The 19,003-nt window shown below is 36.7% G+C and overlaps 1 protein-coding gene across 1 annotated transcript in view; it reads right to left on the bottom strand.

The window, feature by feature from the left end:
- Snmp2 (Sensory neuron membrane protein 2) overlaps positions 1-19,003 on the bottom strand; it is a 691,945-nt gene that overhangs the window by 459,529 nt on the left and 213,413 nt on the right. The window lies entirely within an intron of this gene.

Here is a 19,003-nt window from a genome sequence, read left to right as displayed (position 1 = left end):
AATAGACTTACTAACGAGCAACGCTTGCAAATCATTGAATTTTATTACCAAAATCAGTGGCAGAAAATCCGCTTTTTTATCGACAAATTTTGTTCAGCGATGAGGCTCATTTCTGGTTGAATGGCTACGTAAATAAGCAAAATTGCCGCATTTGGAGTGAAGAGCAACCAGAAGCCGTTCAAGAACTGCCCATGCATCCCGAAAAATGCACTGTTTGGTGTGGTTTGTACGCTGGTGGAATCATTGGACCGTATTTTTTCAAAGATGCTGTTGGACGCAACGTTACGGTGAATGGCGATCGCTATCGTTCGATGCTAACAAACTTTTTGTTGCCAAAACTGGAAGAACTGAACTTGGTTGACATGTGGTTTCAACAAGATGGCGCTACATGCCACACAGCTCGCGATTCTATGGCCATTTTGAGGGAAAACTTCGGAGAACAATTCATCTCAAGAAATGGACCGGTAAGTTGGCCACCAAGATCATGCGATTTGACGCCTTTAGACTATTTTTTGTGGGGCTACGTCAAGTCTAAAGTCTACAGAAATAAGCCAGCAACTATTCCAGCTTTGGAAGACAACATTTCCGAAGAAATTCGGGCTATTCCGGCCGAAATGCTCGAAAAAGTTGCCCAAAATTGGACTTTCCGAATGGACCACCTAAGACGCAGCCGCGGTCAACATTTAAATGAAATTATCTTCAAAAAGTAAATGTCATGGACCAATCTAACGTTTCAAATAAAGAACCGATGAGATTTTGCAAATTTTATGCGTTTTTTTTTAAAAAAAAGTTATCAAGCTCTTAACAAATCACCCTTTATAAGTTTGGACAGATTTAGACCAATTTTGCACGGTTTTTAGAGGGCGTAAATAAACATTGTATAGATTTCTACACCGATGTCTCCAAATTGAATGGGCAAAAGGGTAAAGGGTGATACGGTAAAAATTTCGTCAATATAAACTTGACGTATTTCTTTCAATTTTGCATTTAAAAAAGCTGAACACCCCTCATTTTGAAGGTGTGTGTGTGTTGAATGTTGCTCCTATTTTTATTTTGGAATTCACTCTTCAGTTGTCAAAATGCCGTCCAAGCAAGAAGAGCAGCGTATCAAAATTTTGCTCGCGCATCGCGAAAATCCGAGCTACTCGCACGCAAAGCTGGCAAAATCGTTCAAAGTTGCCAAATCAACCGTTACAAATGTAATTAAAGTATTTGGGGAACGTTTGTCGACAGCCACACGGATGAAAAAGACTGTTTTTCATATGTTTGGCTATAAACATTATATGTTTGGAAAACAAATTTTTAAACACAATATTTTTGAGTGCAAGCATATAATGTTCATAAACTAGCATAACATGTTTGGGACATATATGTTAACATGTTAGAACATATTATGTTTGGGACATAAAATGTTTTTAAATATAATATGCTTGGATGCAAACATATATTAATTTAGAAATAGCCTATAAACATATATGTGTTTAGTAGCTTGGAGCGCTGTTTAACAGGGAGCGATATTGAATTAAGTTGGTGGTTGTTGCTTGTTATTACAAAATTAACATTTTATTTTTCCTTGGGCAACTGATCTACTACTTCTTTGATCCTTACAAACTGTGTGGTCCGCTGTTCGAATCCCCGTCCGGCAAAAGGTAAAATTAAAATAAAAAAAATCATAAAATTGAATAATTTCTCCTACAATGTTGGTATCACAGAAAAAAGTGCTAAGAACTAAAAAATCTCGTGGAAGTGAGAAAGATGTGGGGGAATATACAATTAGGCAGAAACAAAATTTTGAGCATTCAGGTCGAAAACCTATGTTGTTAGCACCTATATTACCTGTTTATTTTCGTAATTCATTATGATTGTAAATATATAAATAAAATTTTGAGCACAATATTATTTGGGAGGATTTTTTTAAGCATATAATATTTTTGGGTGCAAAATGCTTCCAAACATATTATATGTTTACATAATAACATATTGTTTTTTGGAAGACAACATTATTGAATTTGGATGCAAAAATACAAAATGTTTGGAAATTGACTACCCAAACATATATTGTTATATGCTTTCAAACATATTATATATTGGAAGAGATCAAACATATAAATGTTTGGGCAATAGCCAAAAATGTATATGCTTGAAGCAAAATATGTTTGGGAGTATATGTTACAGAAGCGATTTTTTGTGAGCGTGCAGGAAGTCTGGATCGGGGGGAAATCGAAAACCGGAAGCAGCTGAGACGACAAAGAGAGTTGCCGGTAGTTTCAAGCGAAACCCTAACCTCTCTCTCCGAGATGCCGCAAATAAGCTGGGTGTATCGTCTACAACCGTGCATCGAGCCAAAAAACGAGCCGGACTATCGACTTACAAGAAGGTAGTGACTCCAAATCGCGATGATAAACAAAATACGACGGCCAAAGCGCGATCCCGGAGGCTGTACACGACGATGCTGACGAAGTTTGACTGCGTGGTAATGGACGACGAAACCTACGTCAAAGCCGACTACAAGCAGCTTCCGGGACAGGAGTTTTATACGGCAAAAGTAAGGGGAAAGGTAGCAGATATTTTCAAGCACATAAGACTGTCAAAGTTCGCAAAGAAATATCTGGTTTAGCAAGCCATCTGTACCTGTGCAGCATTTTCATAGCTTCCGGGACTGTCAACCAAGAAATTTACGTTAAAGAGTGTTTGAATAAACGTCTGCTGCCTTTCCTGAAGAAACACGGTTGTTCCGTACTGTTTTGGCCGGATTTGGCATCTTGCCATTACGGTAAAAAGGCCATGGAGTGGTACGCCGCCAACAACGTGCAGGTGGTTCCCAAGGACAAGAACCCTCCCAACACGCCAGAGCTCCGCCCAATTGAGAAATACTGGGCTATTGTCAAGCGGAACATAAAGAAGACCAAAACAAGTAAGGAAAGTCTAAAGTCGGGCGGGCCGACTATATTATACCCTGCACCACTTTATAGATCTAAATTTTCGATACCATATCACATCCGTCAAATGTGTTGGGGACTATATATAAAGGTTTGTCCCAAATACATAAATTTTAATATCACTCGGTCTGGACAAAATTTGATAGACTTCCACAAAATCTATAGACTCAAAATGTAAGTCGGCTAATGCACTAGGGTGGAACACAATGTTAGTAAAAAACAAGTAAGGAAGGTCTAAAGTCGGGCGGGGCCGACTATATTATACCCTGCACCACTTTGTAGATCTAAATTTTCGATACCATATCACATCCGTCAAATGTTTTGGGTGCTATGTATAAAGGTTTGTCCCAAATACATAAATTTAAATATCACTCGATTTGGACAGAATTTGACAGACTTCTACAAAATCTATAGATTCAAAATTTAAGTCGGCTAATGGACTAGGGTGGAACACTATGTTAGTACAAACAAATATGGGAAACATTGAAATCTGAAGCAATTTTAGGGAAACTTCGCAAAAGTTTATTTATGGTTTATTGCTCGATATATATGTATTAGAAGTTTAGGAAAATTAGAGTCATTTTTATAACTTTTCGACTAAGCAGTGGCGATTTTATAAGGAAAATGTTGGTATTTTGACAATTTTTGTCCAAATCAGAAAAACATATATATGGGAGTTATATCTAAATCTGAACCGATTTCAACCTAATTTGGCACGCATAGCAACAATGCTAGTTCTACTCCCTGTGCAAAATTTCAACTAAATCGGAGCAAAAAATTGGCCTCTGTGGTCATATGAGTGTAAATCGGGGGAAAGCTATATATGGGAGATATATCTAAATCTGAACCGATTTCAACCAAATTTGGAACGCATAGCTACAATGCTAATTCTACTCCCTGTGCAAAATTTCAATTAAATCGGAGAAAAAGATTGGCCTCTGTGGTCATATGAGTGTAAATCGGGCGAAAGCTATATATGGGAGCTATATCTAAATCTAAACCGATTTCAACCAAATTTGGCACACATAGCTACAATGGTAATTCTACTCACTGTACAAAATTTCAACTAAATCGGAGCAAAAAATTGGCCTCTGTGGTCATTTGAGTGCAAATCGGGCGAAAGCTATATATGGGAGATATATCTAAATCTGAACCGATTTCAACCAAATTTGGCACGCATAGCTACAATGCTAATTCTACTCCCTGTGCAAAATTTCAACTAAATCGGAGCAAAAAATTGGCCTCTGTGGGCAAATTAGTGTAAATCGGGCCAAAGCTATATATGGGAGCTACATCTAAATCTGAACCGATTTGGATGATATTTTGCAAGTTTTTCGAGACTCATAAAATATTCGGATGTACGGAATTTGAGGAAGATCGGTTGATATACACGCCAATTATGACCAGATCGGTGAAAAATATATATGGCAGCTATATCTAAATCTGAACCGATTTTTTTCAAAATCAATAGGGATCGTCTTAGAGCCGAAACAGGACCGTATACCAAATTTTAGGACAATCGGACTAAAACTGCGAGCTGTACTTTGCACACAAAAATACATCAACAGACAGACAGACAGACAGACGGACAGACAGACGGACATCGCTAAATCGACTCAGAATTTAATTCTAAGACGATCGGTATACTAAACGATGGGTCTCAGACTTTTCCTTCTTGGCGTTACATACCAATGCACAAACTTATTATACCCTGTACCACAGTAGTGGTGAAGGGTATAATTACCATGTCCTACTTGATGGTATAGTAAACGCGACGATCTGTACACGCTCATAATTAACTTTCCACAAAAACGTCACTTTTGACTTATTGATCATTCGCTGATGCAACAAGAACTTTTATAATTAAAAACAATATTTTTCTCCAATCTCACTCTTTATTTCGAGTCCTCCCATGACCCTGTCTATTGCAATTATAAGCGCGCAAATTCATTTCATTTATTCAAAATTGTTGTCAAGTAAAAATGTAAGTATGTTAATAGGACATTTGAACAAATTAATCAAATTATGTCTGAATGTCTATTGATTTGGCCACTATCTACAGACAATTGGTATGCAATTCACTTTTTAAAACGCGCACTTTACACGATTGTCTTATAAAGTGAAGTGTGTAAATAATTGTCTTGTTTAAACATAAACTGATTTATCGCTAAGTTATCAGAGCATATTTACATAAGGATCTTGATAATATTGAGAGTAAATATATCTTATGTCTTATTATGATCACAGGTGTATACTAAAAATGGCATAGTCTGCTTTTGCTTTCACAGTTTCGAGAAATGTTGATAGCTTTCTGGACGCTATCATTATCTATGTCAGAATGTTTATAAGTGGTGTATAAGTTATGTTATCTGTTAAATCATAATTATATTGACACATAATGTTAGTGGACACTGTGATATTGTTTACACTTCAGAAATAATTAATTATGTTACGTAGCAGTATTGTTGAATTCTGTTGATCTCTGATTGATATCAAGAAATTTCTGGAATACGTATATGGTCAATATTTATATAACTTAAGTGACAATGATGGGCAATTTCCTGTAGATTGTTGGTAGTCGAATGTACTAGATACTGATCCATACAATAAAACAATATCTCGAAAATTTTTAACAGGTTATCAATTCTATTCCATACGGAAATGTATTAAATGAGGAGCAAAAATGTTGGAATTCCGGCTATGTACCAAGGAGTGTAAAATCATCATCATATATTGCTTTAAGTAGCTTGGCAACCTATGGTATTATAACGGCGGAAATGCAAGCTTTCTTGACCGAACTATTCCGTGGTTGTTGGCTATGTCCCCTTATCCTATATCGCAGGAAAAAGGACATAAACAAATATTGTTTTTATCCGTGAAAAGCAATACCGCCCCATTCAAATGAAAATGAATCCTTCTTAAGAGTCTAGAGAAGCTAATAGACGACAAAGCCAAATATCCATGGATAATGTAGATGAAACAGTGAGAAGCTAAAAGAATAGTCTAATGCTCTGATCGGAGCTTTGATCAGAGCATTAGACTGAATAGTCTAATGCTCTGATCGGAGCTCGACCACCGCTCATTGCACCGGATGAAAGTGACCTCCCACGGCAGACCTACAAACCCTCAAGACGAACCACCAGATAACTCTGGACACATCCAATCCTTGTCGCAAAAATTGAATGAATTCACATAAAACAAGTATACACGGCTGTAAGTTCGCCCAGGCTGAATCCATGGATTGCGTAGAAACTTCTACTAATGACTGAAATCTACAAACGAATTAATTGGTCTATGATAGTAGGTAGGTATCTTAAAGCTTCTTCACAACGTGTTCCAATTTGTAAGTTGGTCCATACGGGGTATATATTAGACAAAAAAGACCGATTAAATACTCGTATGTGTATAATTCAGTTCTTGATCGGTGTATAATGTGGAGTCTATGAATAATTACGAATCGAACTGTTGCGTAGTAATGAGAGAGCCAAAAGTGAAATATGTGGGTCGCTTTATATGGGGGCTATTTACAATTATGCCACCGTGGTGCAATGGTTAGCATGCCCGCCTTGCCTACACAAGGTCGTGGGTTCGATTCCTGCTTCGACCGAACACCAAAAAGTTTCTCAGCGGTGGATTATGCCTCCTCAGTAATGCTGGTGACATTTCTGAGGGTTTCAAAGCTTCTCTAAGTGGTTTCACTGCAATGTGGGACGCCGTTTGGACTCGGCTATAAAAAGGAGGTCCCTTGTCATTGAGCTTAATACGGAATCGGGCAGCACTCAGTGATAAGAGAGAAGTTCACCAATGTGGTATCACAATGGACTGAATAGTATAAGTGAGCCTGATACATCGGGCTGCCACCTAACCTAACCTATAATTATGAACTGATGACCAATTATGTGATAACTATAGACCGATTTGGAACAACTATAGACCGATTTGGAACAATTTTGGCATGATTGTTAGCGGCCATATCGTAGTACAACTTACCAAATTCCAACCGAATCGGATGAAATTAAATCCTCCAAGAGGCTCCGAAGGTCAAATCTGGGGATCGATTTATATGGGGCCTATATATAATTATGGACCGATATGAAGCAATTTTTGCATGGTAGTTAGATACCATATACTTACACCACCTAACAATCAGATGAAATTTGATCCCCGCAGAGGCTCCGCAGGCCTAACCTGGGGTTCGGTTTATATGGGGGCTATACGTAAAAGTGGTCCGCTATGGTCCATTTGCAATACCATCCGACCTACGTGAATAATAACTACTTGAAGGGTATATACTCTAACCCCCATCCTATGGTGGAGGGTGTAACAACTTTTACAACAACAATATCTAAGGAAAGAAGCTTTTGCAGTGTATTTGGTGTGAGCAACTGGGTGCATCCAGAGAATGAATATTATCACCTCAAACATGTTTTAAGAGCAAAATGTTATTTTTGGGTGGTGACCATGTAACATGGTTTTCGCAACCATGTTATTTTCTCGGAAATCATGTATCTGATTTCGGCAAGCATGTTATATTTGACAAGAAAATAACATTTTAGTGGCAAACATGTTACAGGGTCACCATACAAAAATAACATTTTGCTCTTGAAACATGTTTGAGGCGATCATATTCCTTCTTTGCGTGTGTGATGTACTATAGGCTGCTGCTACCGAGTGAAACGATCGCAGGGGCTATATATCGAACTCAATGCTTTAGAGCCGATTATTGCGTGATAAACCGTCAAACAACAAACGGTAGTGATTAGAACTTCTATAAGTAAGCCACAAATTGACCAAGATTGTGTTAGATTTTTATGATATACAATTTGTTTATATTTTTTTATAAACAAATATTGTTTATAGTCATTGTCAGCGTTATGAGGAAGTAACAAAATTATTTTAAAACAAGTAAGTAAAGTCTAAAGTCGGGCGGGGCCGTCTATATTATACCCTTCACCACTTGGTAGACCACAATTTGTGTTACCATCTTAACTTCTTCATGAATGTTTGTATTCCCATATACAAATATTTATGTCTTAACCGATTTGGAGATAATTTTTTGTACTTCTACAAAATCTTTAGAATTAAAATTTAAATCGGCTAATGCCCTGGGATGAAGCACAATGTTATTAAAAACACATTAGAAATATTTAAATCTGAACCAATTTTGAGGCAACTTCGCAAAACTGTATTTAGAACTCTGTGCCAAATTTGAGAACGATCGGACTTAAACTGCGAACTGTACTTTGTGCACAAAATTACATATACAGACAGACAGACGGACATCGCTAAATCGACTCAGAATTTAATTCTAAGATGATCGGTATACTAAATGGGCCTCAGACTTTTCCTTCTTGGCGTTACATACAAATGCACAAACTTATTATACCCCGTACCACAGTAGTGGTGAAGGGTATAATGACACATATCATTGGCATTGTTTAGTCAATTATTTAAAGTGCAACATTAAAAAAAAAAAAAAAAAAAAAAAAACAAGTAAGGAAAGTCTAAAGTCGGGCGGGGCCGACTATATTATACCCTGCACCACTTTGTAGATCTAAATTTTCGATACCATATCACATCCGTCAAATGTGTTGGGGCTATATATACAGGGAGGGAGCCACCGTGGTGCAATGGTTAGCATGCCCGCCTTGCATACACAAGGTCGTGGGTTCGATTCCTGCTTCGACCGAACACCAAAAAGTTTTTCAGCGGTGGATTATCCCACCTCAGTAATGCTGGTGACATTTCTGAGGGTTTCAAAGCTTCTCTAAGTGGTTTCACTAGAATGTGGAACGCCGTTCGGACTCGGCTATAAAAAGGAGGTCCCTTGTCATTGAGTTTAACATGGAATCGGGCAGCACTCAGTGATAAGAGAGAAGTTCACCACTGTGGTATCACAATGGACTGAATAGTCTAAGTGAGCCTGATACATCGGGCTGCCACATAACCTAACCTAACCTATATATACAGGTTTGTCCCAAATACATACATTTGAATATCACTCGATCTGGACAGGATTTGATAGACTTCTACAAAATCTATAGACTCAAAATTTAAGTCGGGAACACAATGTTAGTAAAAAAAATATGGGAAACATTTAAATCTGGAGCAATTTTAAGAAAACTTCGCAAAAGTTTATTTATGATTTATCGCTCGATATATATGTATTAAAAGTTTAGGAAAATTAGAGTCATTTTTACAACTTTTCGACTAAACAGTGGCAATTTAACAAGGAAAATGTTGGTGTTTTTACCATTTTTGTCGAAATCAGAAAAACATATATATGGGAGCTATATCTAAATCTGAACCGATTTCAATCAAATTTAGCACACATGACTATAATGCTCATTCTACTCCTAGTGCAAAATTTCAACCAAATTGGGCCAAAACTCTGGCTTCTCGGTCCATATAAGTGCATATCGGGCGAAAGATATATATGGGAGCTATATCTAAATCGGAATCGATTTCAACCAAATTTGGTACGCATAGCTACAATGCTAAATCTACTCCCTGTGCAAAATTTCAACCAAATTGAGCCAAAACTCTGGCTTTTAGGACCATATTACTCCATATCGGGCGAAAGATATATATGAGAGCTAAATCTAAATCTGAACCGATTTCAATCAAATTTTGCAAACTTGACTATACTACTAAATGTACTCCTAGTGCATAATTTCAACCAAATTCGGCCAATAGTCTGGCTTCTGGGGCCATATAAGTCCATATCGGGCGAAAGATATATATGGGAGAAAATTTCAACTAAGTCGGAGTTAAAAATTGGCCTCTGTGGTCATATGAGTGTAAATCGGGCGAAAGCTATATATGGGAGCTATATCTTAATCTGAACCGATTTCAATCAAATTTACCAAACATTGGTAGAATGTCAATTCTACTCTTTATGCAAAATTTGACGAAAATCGGTAGTAAACTTTGGCCTCTGTGGTCATATGAGTCTAAATCGGACGAAAGATATATATGGGAGCTATATCTAAATCTGAACCGATTTAGCTGATATTTTACAAGTTTTGCGAGACTCATAAAATATTCTGATGTACTGAATTTGAAGAACATCGGTTGATAAACACGCCAATTATGACCAGATCGGGGATACAGTCGACTCCGCTTTAGCGCAATGCGCTTTACTGAAAAACCTCGGATAACTGAAATCGATCGCATTCCCCAGTTGTTTTTTCTGTCCATTTCATTTAAATTACTCCGCTTTAGTGAAACTCCGCTTAACTGAAAAAATCGGATTACTGAAAAGTTTTTTGTGTTCAAATGAGTTTCGTCACATTAGTATGACTTCGCTTTACTGAAAATGCCACATTCTCGCTATTGAGAGAGAGTACATTTTCTTCTCCGTATTGAGAACGCTTTATTTCAAGTGAAGATGGCACTTTCAAAACAGTTTAAATCACTCTGTAAATAAAATCAACTGAAAGGTAAAATTGTAGATGGCACACACACGGAATCAAACACCTTGTTTTTATTATTTTATGTACATAGCATTGGTCATAAGTTCGGTTAACTGAAATTGAGTGGATTTTTTTCCAGTTATACGGAGTCCGCTTTACTGAAACTTTTTCAGTTATCCGAAGTTCGCATTACTGGAAGTTTTTTTCAGTTATCCGTAGTCCGCTTTAGCAAAAACTTCGGATAACTGAAATTAAATGGCTGCATTTTTAACGTTTCAGTAAAGCGGAGTCGACTGTAAATATATATGGCAGTTATGTCTACATATGAACCGATTTTTTCCAAAATCAATAGCGATTGTCTCTGTTCCAAAAAAAGGCCCTATGCCAAATTTGAGGACGATCGGACTTAAACTGCGACCTGTACTTTGCGCACAAAAATACATGAACAGACAGGCAGACAGACGGACGGACAGACAGACAGACAGACGGACATCGCTAAATCGGCTCAGAATTTAATTCTAAGACGATCGGTATACTAAACCATGGGTCTCTGACTTTTCCTTCTTGGCGTTACATACAAATGCACAAACTTATTATACCCTGTTCCACAGTGTGGTGCAGGGTATAAATATGGGAAACATTTAAATCTGAAGCAATTTTAAGGAAACTTCGCAAACGTTTATTTATGATTTATCGCTCGATATACATGTATTACAAGTTTATGAAAATTAGAGTCATTTTTACAACTTTTCGACTCAGCAGTGGCGATTTTACAAGGAAAATGTTGGTATTTTGACCATTTTTGTCGAAATCAGAAAAACATATATATGGGAGTTATATCTAAATCTGAACCGATTTCAACCAAATTTGGCACGGATAGCTACAATGCTAATTCTACTCCCTATGCAAAATTTCAACTAAATCGGAGGACAAAATTGGCCTCTGTGGTCATATGAGTGTAAATCGGCCGAAAGCTATATATCGGAGCTATATCTAAATCTGAACCGATTTCAATCAAATTTGGCACGCATAGCTACAATGCTAAATCTACACCCTGTGCAAAATTACAATCAAATTGGGCGAAAACTCTGGCTATTAGAACCATATTAGTCCATATCGGGCGAAAAATATATATGGGAGCTATATCTAAATTTGAACCGATTTCAATCAAATTTTGCACACTTAACTGTACTACTAATTGTACTCCTAGTGCAAAATTTCAACCAAATTGGGCCAAAACTCTTGCTTCTGGAGCCATATAAGTCCATATCGGGCGAAAAATATATATGGAACCTATATCTAAATCTGAACCGATTTCAATCAAATTTGGCACTCATGACTATACTACTAATTGTACTCCTTGTGCAAAATTTCAAGCTAATCGGGATAAAACTCTGGCTTCTGGGTCCATATAAGTGCATATCGGGCGAAAGATATATATGGGAGCTATATCTAAATCTGAATCGATTTCAACCAAATTTGGCACGCATAGCTACAATGCTAAATCTACTCCCTGTGAAAAATTTCAACCAAATTGGGCCAAAACTCTGAATTTTAGGACAATATTAGTCCATATCGGTCGAAAGATATATATGGGAGCTTTATCTAAATCTGAACCGATTTCAATCAAATTTGGCACACTTGACTATACTACTAATTGTACTCCTAGTGCAAAATTTCAACCAAATTCGGCCAAAAATCTGGCTTCTGGCGCAATATAAGTCCATATCGGGCGAAAGATTTATATGGGAGCTATATCTAAATCTGAACCGATTTCAATTAAATTTTGCGCACTTGACTATACGACTAAGTGTTATGTTTGTACAAAATTTCAAGCAAATCGGTATAAAACTCTGGCTGCTGGGTCAGTATTAGTGCATATCGGGCGAAAGCTATATATGGGAGTTATATCTAAATCTGAACCGATTTCTTCCAAAATCAATAGGGTTCTATTCTGACCCAAATTCGGAACATGTGCTAAATTTGAAGGCGACTGGACTTAAATTGCGACCTAGACTTTGATCACAAAAATGTGTTCACAGACAGACGGACGGACGGACAGACGGACATGGTTATATCGACTCAGGGACCCACCCTGAGCATTATTGCCAAAGACACCATGTATCTATATCGTCTCCTTCTGGGTGTTACAAACATATGCACTAACTTATAATACCCTGTTCCACAGTGTGGCGCAGGGTATAAAAAGTTCTTATGTTAGGTCTATGGTCCTAGCCATTATTCAATTTGTATTTAAATCATAATATGATCGCAGAGACTATGTAATTTATTACCATAATATGTTACATTTGTAATGATCGCCATATACATGTGAAGGGCAGTCGTATGTTAAAGTTACAGTGGCACAAGTACATATACACGCAAAGAAAAAAAGAAACGTTTGAAATACGTGTACCCAAAACGTTTTTCTTTTATTAGAGTTTTTTGAAAATTTTAAACTTTAAAAAAACATTTAAACTTTTAACAAAAAATCGTTTGTTAGAAAATTTTTATTTTTTTTAATAAAAAAATTTTTCTTCAACCAACAACACAGTCCCTTTCGTTTATATGAAGCACTGTTTTTTTCTGACTTTAAGTCTTTAATAAGATACATTTTACAGTTTCATAGTAAACATTTAATATAGTAGTATGTAATGTTGAACACCTTTTCGGAATTTTCCGAACATATTTGGAATATATGTAAAACAAATTTTTTGTAATGTTGAACATCTTTTCGGAATCTTCCGAACATATTTGGAATATATGTAAAAAAAAACACAATTTTTTTTTGGTGTTCGGTCGAAGTAGGGATCGAACCCAGGACCCTTGGTATGTAAGGCGTAACAACCACTGCTCCACGGTGTCAAATTAAATTAAATTGATTCAATTAAATGTATGTTTCTGTTAAACAAAATTTGTTTAATCGGCTCGTGGACACCCCAACTATGCTTGGCCGTCCAGGCGAAAGGTAAAATTTTAAAAATGTGTAAAATCGATTAATTTCTTCTACATTGTTTGTATTATAGAAAAAGAACTAAAATACCTCGTGGAAGTGAGAAAGATGTGAGGGAAAATGCAATTAGGCAGAAAAGATTGTTTTTATACCCTCCACCATAGGATGGGGGGTATATTAACTTTGTCATTCCGTTTGGAACACATCGAAATATTGCTCTAAGACCCCATAAAGTATATATATTCTGGGTCGCGGTGAAATTCTGAATCTAAGCAAGTCCGTCCGTCCTTCTGTTGAAATCACGCTAACTTCCGAACGAAACAAGCTATCGACTTGAAACTTGGCACAAGTAGTTGTTATTGATGTAGGTCGGATTGTATTGCAAATGGGATATATCGGTCCACTTTTACGTATAGCCCCCATATAAACGGACCCTCAGATTTGGCTTGCGGAGCCTCTAAGAGAAGCATATTTCATCCGATCCGGATGAAATTTGGTACATGGTGTTGGTTTATAGTCTATAAAAACCATACAAAAATTGGTCCATATCGATCCATAATTATATATAGCCCCCATATAAACCGATCCCCAGATTTGGCTTGCAGAGCCTCAAAGAGAAGCAAATTTCATCCGATCCGGCTGAAATTTGGTACATAGTTTTGGTATATGGTTTTTAACAACCATACACAAATTGGTCCACATCGGTCCATAATTATATATAGCCCCTATATAAACCGTCCCCAGATTCGGCTTGCGGAGCCTCAAAGAGAAGCAAATTTCATCCGATCCGGCTAAAATTTGTACATGGTGTTGGTATATGGTCTCTAACAACCATGCTTAAATTGGTCCACATCGGTCCATAATTATATATAGCCCCTATATAAACCGATCCCCAGATTTGGCTTGCGGAGGCTCAAAGAGAAACAAATTTCATCCGATCCGGCTGAAATTTGGTACATGATGTTGGTATATGGTCTCTAACACCCGTGCAAAAATTGGCCCACATCGGGTCATAATTATATATAGCCCCCATATGACCTCCGGAGCCTCTTGGAGGAGCAAAATTCATCCGATCCGGTTCAAATGTGGAACGTGGTGTTAGTATATGGCCGCTAACAACCATACCAAAATTGGTCCATATCGGTCTATAGTTATATATAGCCAATCCCCAATCACACAAAAATTGGTCCATATATTGGTTCATAATCATGGTTGCCACTCGAACCAAAAATAGTCTACCAAAATTTTATTTCTAAAGAAAAGTTTGTCAAAATTTTTAATTTCTATAGAAAATTTTGTCAAAATTTTATTTCTATGGGAAATTTTGTTAAAATTTTATTTCTATAGAAAATGTTGTTAATTTAATATATACCACGTATGGACATATGTTACTTACAATTTAGAAGACGATGTTAGGAAGTTTTAAGCTACCTTGCCTTAAATGTAGTTTGCGTAATCTTTAATAATTACCCATCCAAAATGTTTATTCTTTTTCACAGGCCAAGTATTTATCGCACCACCTTCGAAGTTTAAAATTTAAATCACATGAAGAATTTTCTGTTTATTAAAATGATATCATTTAATTAAATTGCAAGAGCAATCAAAAGAATGCCGACCGTCATCACATTCATTGGGACACACCCCTAAAATGAAATTTGATTAAATATTATCATCGTCACAGGCTGCGCCCCATTAATTGGGCTTATAGATTTCCTTTATTGAGGGAACTTGGTTGATTACAGAAACAATGGGAATAATCCAAATACTAATCAAAATGCCGGTATCGCAGTATGAAAGAAAAATTAGGAATACTAAATAATATGAATATGAATAAAATAATAATCGTCGAAATTTTAGGTCGTGGTGAAATTCTGAGTCGATCTAAGCATGTCCGTCCGTTCGTCTGTTGAAATCTCGCTAACTTCCGAACGAAACAAGCTATCGACTTGAAACTTGGCACAGAGATGGACTTAATTTTCTCTTCCATGGAAGGTTTTCTTGAGAGGATATATAAAAACCCTATTTTTACGCAGTATTCAACATTTTAATTTTCTGAATTTTACTGTGTATAAAACCTAGTAAGGACAAAAATAAAAGAATTGAAATTTCGCAAAAAATATTTGAAAAGTATACCGATCCATTTCTCGGCAGTTAAGAACATTTTAATTTTTTGAGTTTTTCCTTTTTTTTTTCTAAAATGAAACCGAAAATACTGAGATTACATCTGAAGAAATAATGCGAAATCAATGCAGCGGATGATTAAAAAGACTACTTCCGTACTATAGCAAGTTCGTGTAAAATTCATTGCTTCTGACCCAATTTTGCACCACCCCCGGATCCAAAAATACAATTTTCATTGCTTTTTGGCTACGCTTGATTTCTGGACGCACGTCACACACCCTTTCAGGTATTCTCTTTTCTTATATTAAACATGGAATTGAAAATATTTTGATCTGCATAATTTTAATATAATAATAATAACTTAGGTTTTTCTCCATGTGATATTCTAAACTAATATAATGATACAAATAAATAATAGTAAATTTACCTTTTGCATTGGTTATACTGACATGACAATTTAATATTCTAAATCACACCATTGTATACCATATAATTATACATTTGCATAACAATGATTGATATCAAGAAACAATTAAAAATAATTACTACAAATCTGGACACGTTCATCACTAGACACAAGTTCAATGTTATATGGTCAGTGAGCCCATTCAATCCAATAAGCATAAATATGAGCTTTTAAGTACAATTGTATTAAATGCCAATAATATTAATAATGAAGAATTGATTTGATGATGATTATCCCGCTAATTGTTATTCAACCGGATCGGATGAAATTTGCACCTCCAAGAAGATCCGCCACTCTGAGTATCGGTTTATATGTGAGCTGAATAGAATTATGGACCGATATGAACCAATTTTTGCACGGTTGTTAGAGACCGTATCCAAACTACATGTTTGGAAGCTCACTTTTAATGGGGAAGTAAAGGCTGGTTTTTAAGGGATTAAAATTTTGGAGTAAAGATCAGCCAGATTCATTCCAAGAGCTACCAATATATCCAGACAAATTCACAGTTTGGTACGGTTAATGGGCTAGACCGTACTTCCTCTAAGTCGTTTCAATAAGAAGATGCCACACGGCATGCGTACACTGAAAAAATATTGTCGTGAGGCTAAAGATTTATTGTCCTCAAAGTACGAATAACATACACATTTTGCTTTGCATAAAAGACGCATTTCTCTGATATAACGTTTTTTCCTTGTCCAAAAGTCGAAGTCATTTTGGCCTTGTACTTATGTGATCCGACTTAAGAATGGGTGCCTTCACATGAAAGATACATTTCTTTGACTAAGGTCAACTTGGCTTGAAAAATTCTGCAAAATTAACCAAATCGTCTTTAGATTTGTATCTTGACTACAAAGCCAAAACGCATTTGGCCGCCTAGATCGTGCGATTTAACGCCTTTAAACAATTTTTTGTAGGGCTGTTAAAGCTCATGTCTATACAGACAAGCCCGTTTCAATTGACATATCGGAGCATTTCTTTGTATTGCTAAGAGTATGCCAAAATTGGACTAAGAGCTTGGACCATTTGAGGCAGTCAACATTTACATCAAATATTCTTTAATAATAATATGGACCGTACTATCGATCCAAGTAAATATTTCAAGCATTTCTATGAATTTAGGTCGAAAACCTTAGTTGTTAGTACCTTTATTTTTTGGTATTTATCTTCATAATCTATTATGATTTTAAATAAACTAATAATAATTCTCTGAATTTTATGTTTTGTTTTTATACCCTCCACCATAGGATGGAGGGTATATTAACTTTGTCATTCCGTTTGTAACACATCGAAATATTGCTCTAAGTCCCCATAAAGTAATATATTCTGGGTCGTGGTGAAATTCTGAGTCGATCTAAGCATGTCCGTCCGTCCGTCTGTTGAAATCACGCTAACTTCAGAACGAAACAAGCTATCGACTTGAAACTTGGCACAAGTAGTTGTTATTGATTTAGGTCGGATGGTGTTGCACATGGGCCTTATCGTTTCACTTTTACGTATAGCCCCCATATACACGGACCCTCAGATTTTGCTTGCAGAGCCTCTAATAGAAGCATATTTCATCTGATCCGGCTGAAATTTGGTACATGATGTGGGTATATGGTCTCTAAAAACCATGCAAAAAGTGGTCCACATCGGTCCATAATTATATATAGCCCCCGTATAAACCGATCCCCAGATTTGGCTTGCGGAGCCACAAAGAGAAGCATATTTCATCTGATCCGGCTGAAATTTGGTACATGGTGTGGGTATATAGTCTCTAACAACCATGCAAAAGGTGGTCCACATCGGTCCATAATTAGATATAGCCCCCATTTAAACCGATCCCCAGATTTGGTTTGCGGAGCCACAAAGAGAAGCAAATTTCAACCAATCCGGCTGAAATTTGCTACATGGGTTTGGTATATGGTCTCTAACAACCATGCAAAAATTGGCCCACATCGGTCCATAATTATATATAGCCCCCGTATAAACCGATTCTCAGATTTGGCTTGCGGAGCCTCAAAGAGAAGCAAATTTCATCCGATCCGGCTGAAATTTGGTACATGGTGTTGATATATGGTCTCTAACAATCATGGTAAAATTGGTCCACATCGGTCCATAATTATATATATACCCTCAGATTTCGGAGCCTCTAAGAGAAGAATATTTCATCCGATCCGGCTGAAATTTGGTACATAGGGTGCGTATATAGTCTCTAACAACCGTGCAAAAAGTGGTCCACATCGGTCCATAATTATATATAGCCCCCGTATAAACCGATCCCCAGATTTGGTTTGCGGAGCCTCACAGAGAAGCAAATTTCATCCGATCCGGCTGAAATTTGGTACATGGTGCTGATATATGGTCTCTAACAACCGTGTTAAAATTAGTTCACATCGGTCCATAATTATATATAGCCCCCATAAAACCGATCCCCAGATTTGGCTTGCGGAGACTCTAAGAGAAGCAAATTTCATCCGATCCGGTTGAAATTTGGAACATGGTGTTAATATATGGTCTCTAACAACCGTGCCGGAATTGGTCCATATCGGTCCATAATTATATATAGCCCCCATATAAACCGTTCTCCAGATTTGACCTCCGGAGCCTCTTAGAGAAGCAAAATTCATCCGATCCGGTTCAAATGTGGAACGTGGTGTTAGTATATGGCCGCTAACAACCATACCAAAATTGGTCCATATCGGTCTATAGTTATATATAGTCTATCCCCAATCACACAAAAATTGGTCCGTATCGGTTCATAATCATGGTTGCCACTCTAGCCAAAAATAATCTACCAACATTTTATTTCTATAGAAAATTTTGTCAACATTTTATTTCTATAGAAAATTTTGTTAACATTTTTTTCCAATAGAAAATTTTGTTAAAATTTCATTTCTATAGAAAATTTTGTCTAAATTTTATTTCTATAGAAAATTTTGTCAAAATTTCTATAGAAAATGTTGGTTAATTTAATATATACCACGTATGGACTTACTTACAATTTAGAACACGGTGTTAGGAAGTTTTAAGATACCTTGCCATCAGCAAGCGTTACCGCAACCCAAGTAATTCGATTGCGGATGGCAGTGTTTAGAAGAAGTTTCTACGCAATCCATGGTGGAGGGTA

Source organism: Haematobia irritans, chromosome 4 (assembly GCF_050003625.1).
Source record: "Haematobia irritans isolate KBUSLIRL chromosome 4, ASM5000362v1, whole genome shotgun sequence".
In the NCBI taxonomy this organism is placed as follows: domain Eukaryota; kingdom Metazoa; phylum Arthropoda; class Insecta; order Diptera; family Muscidae; genus Haematobia; species Haematobia irritans.
This window is presented reverse-complemented; position numbering and strand designations above follow the sequence as displayed.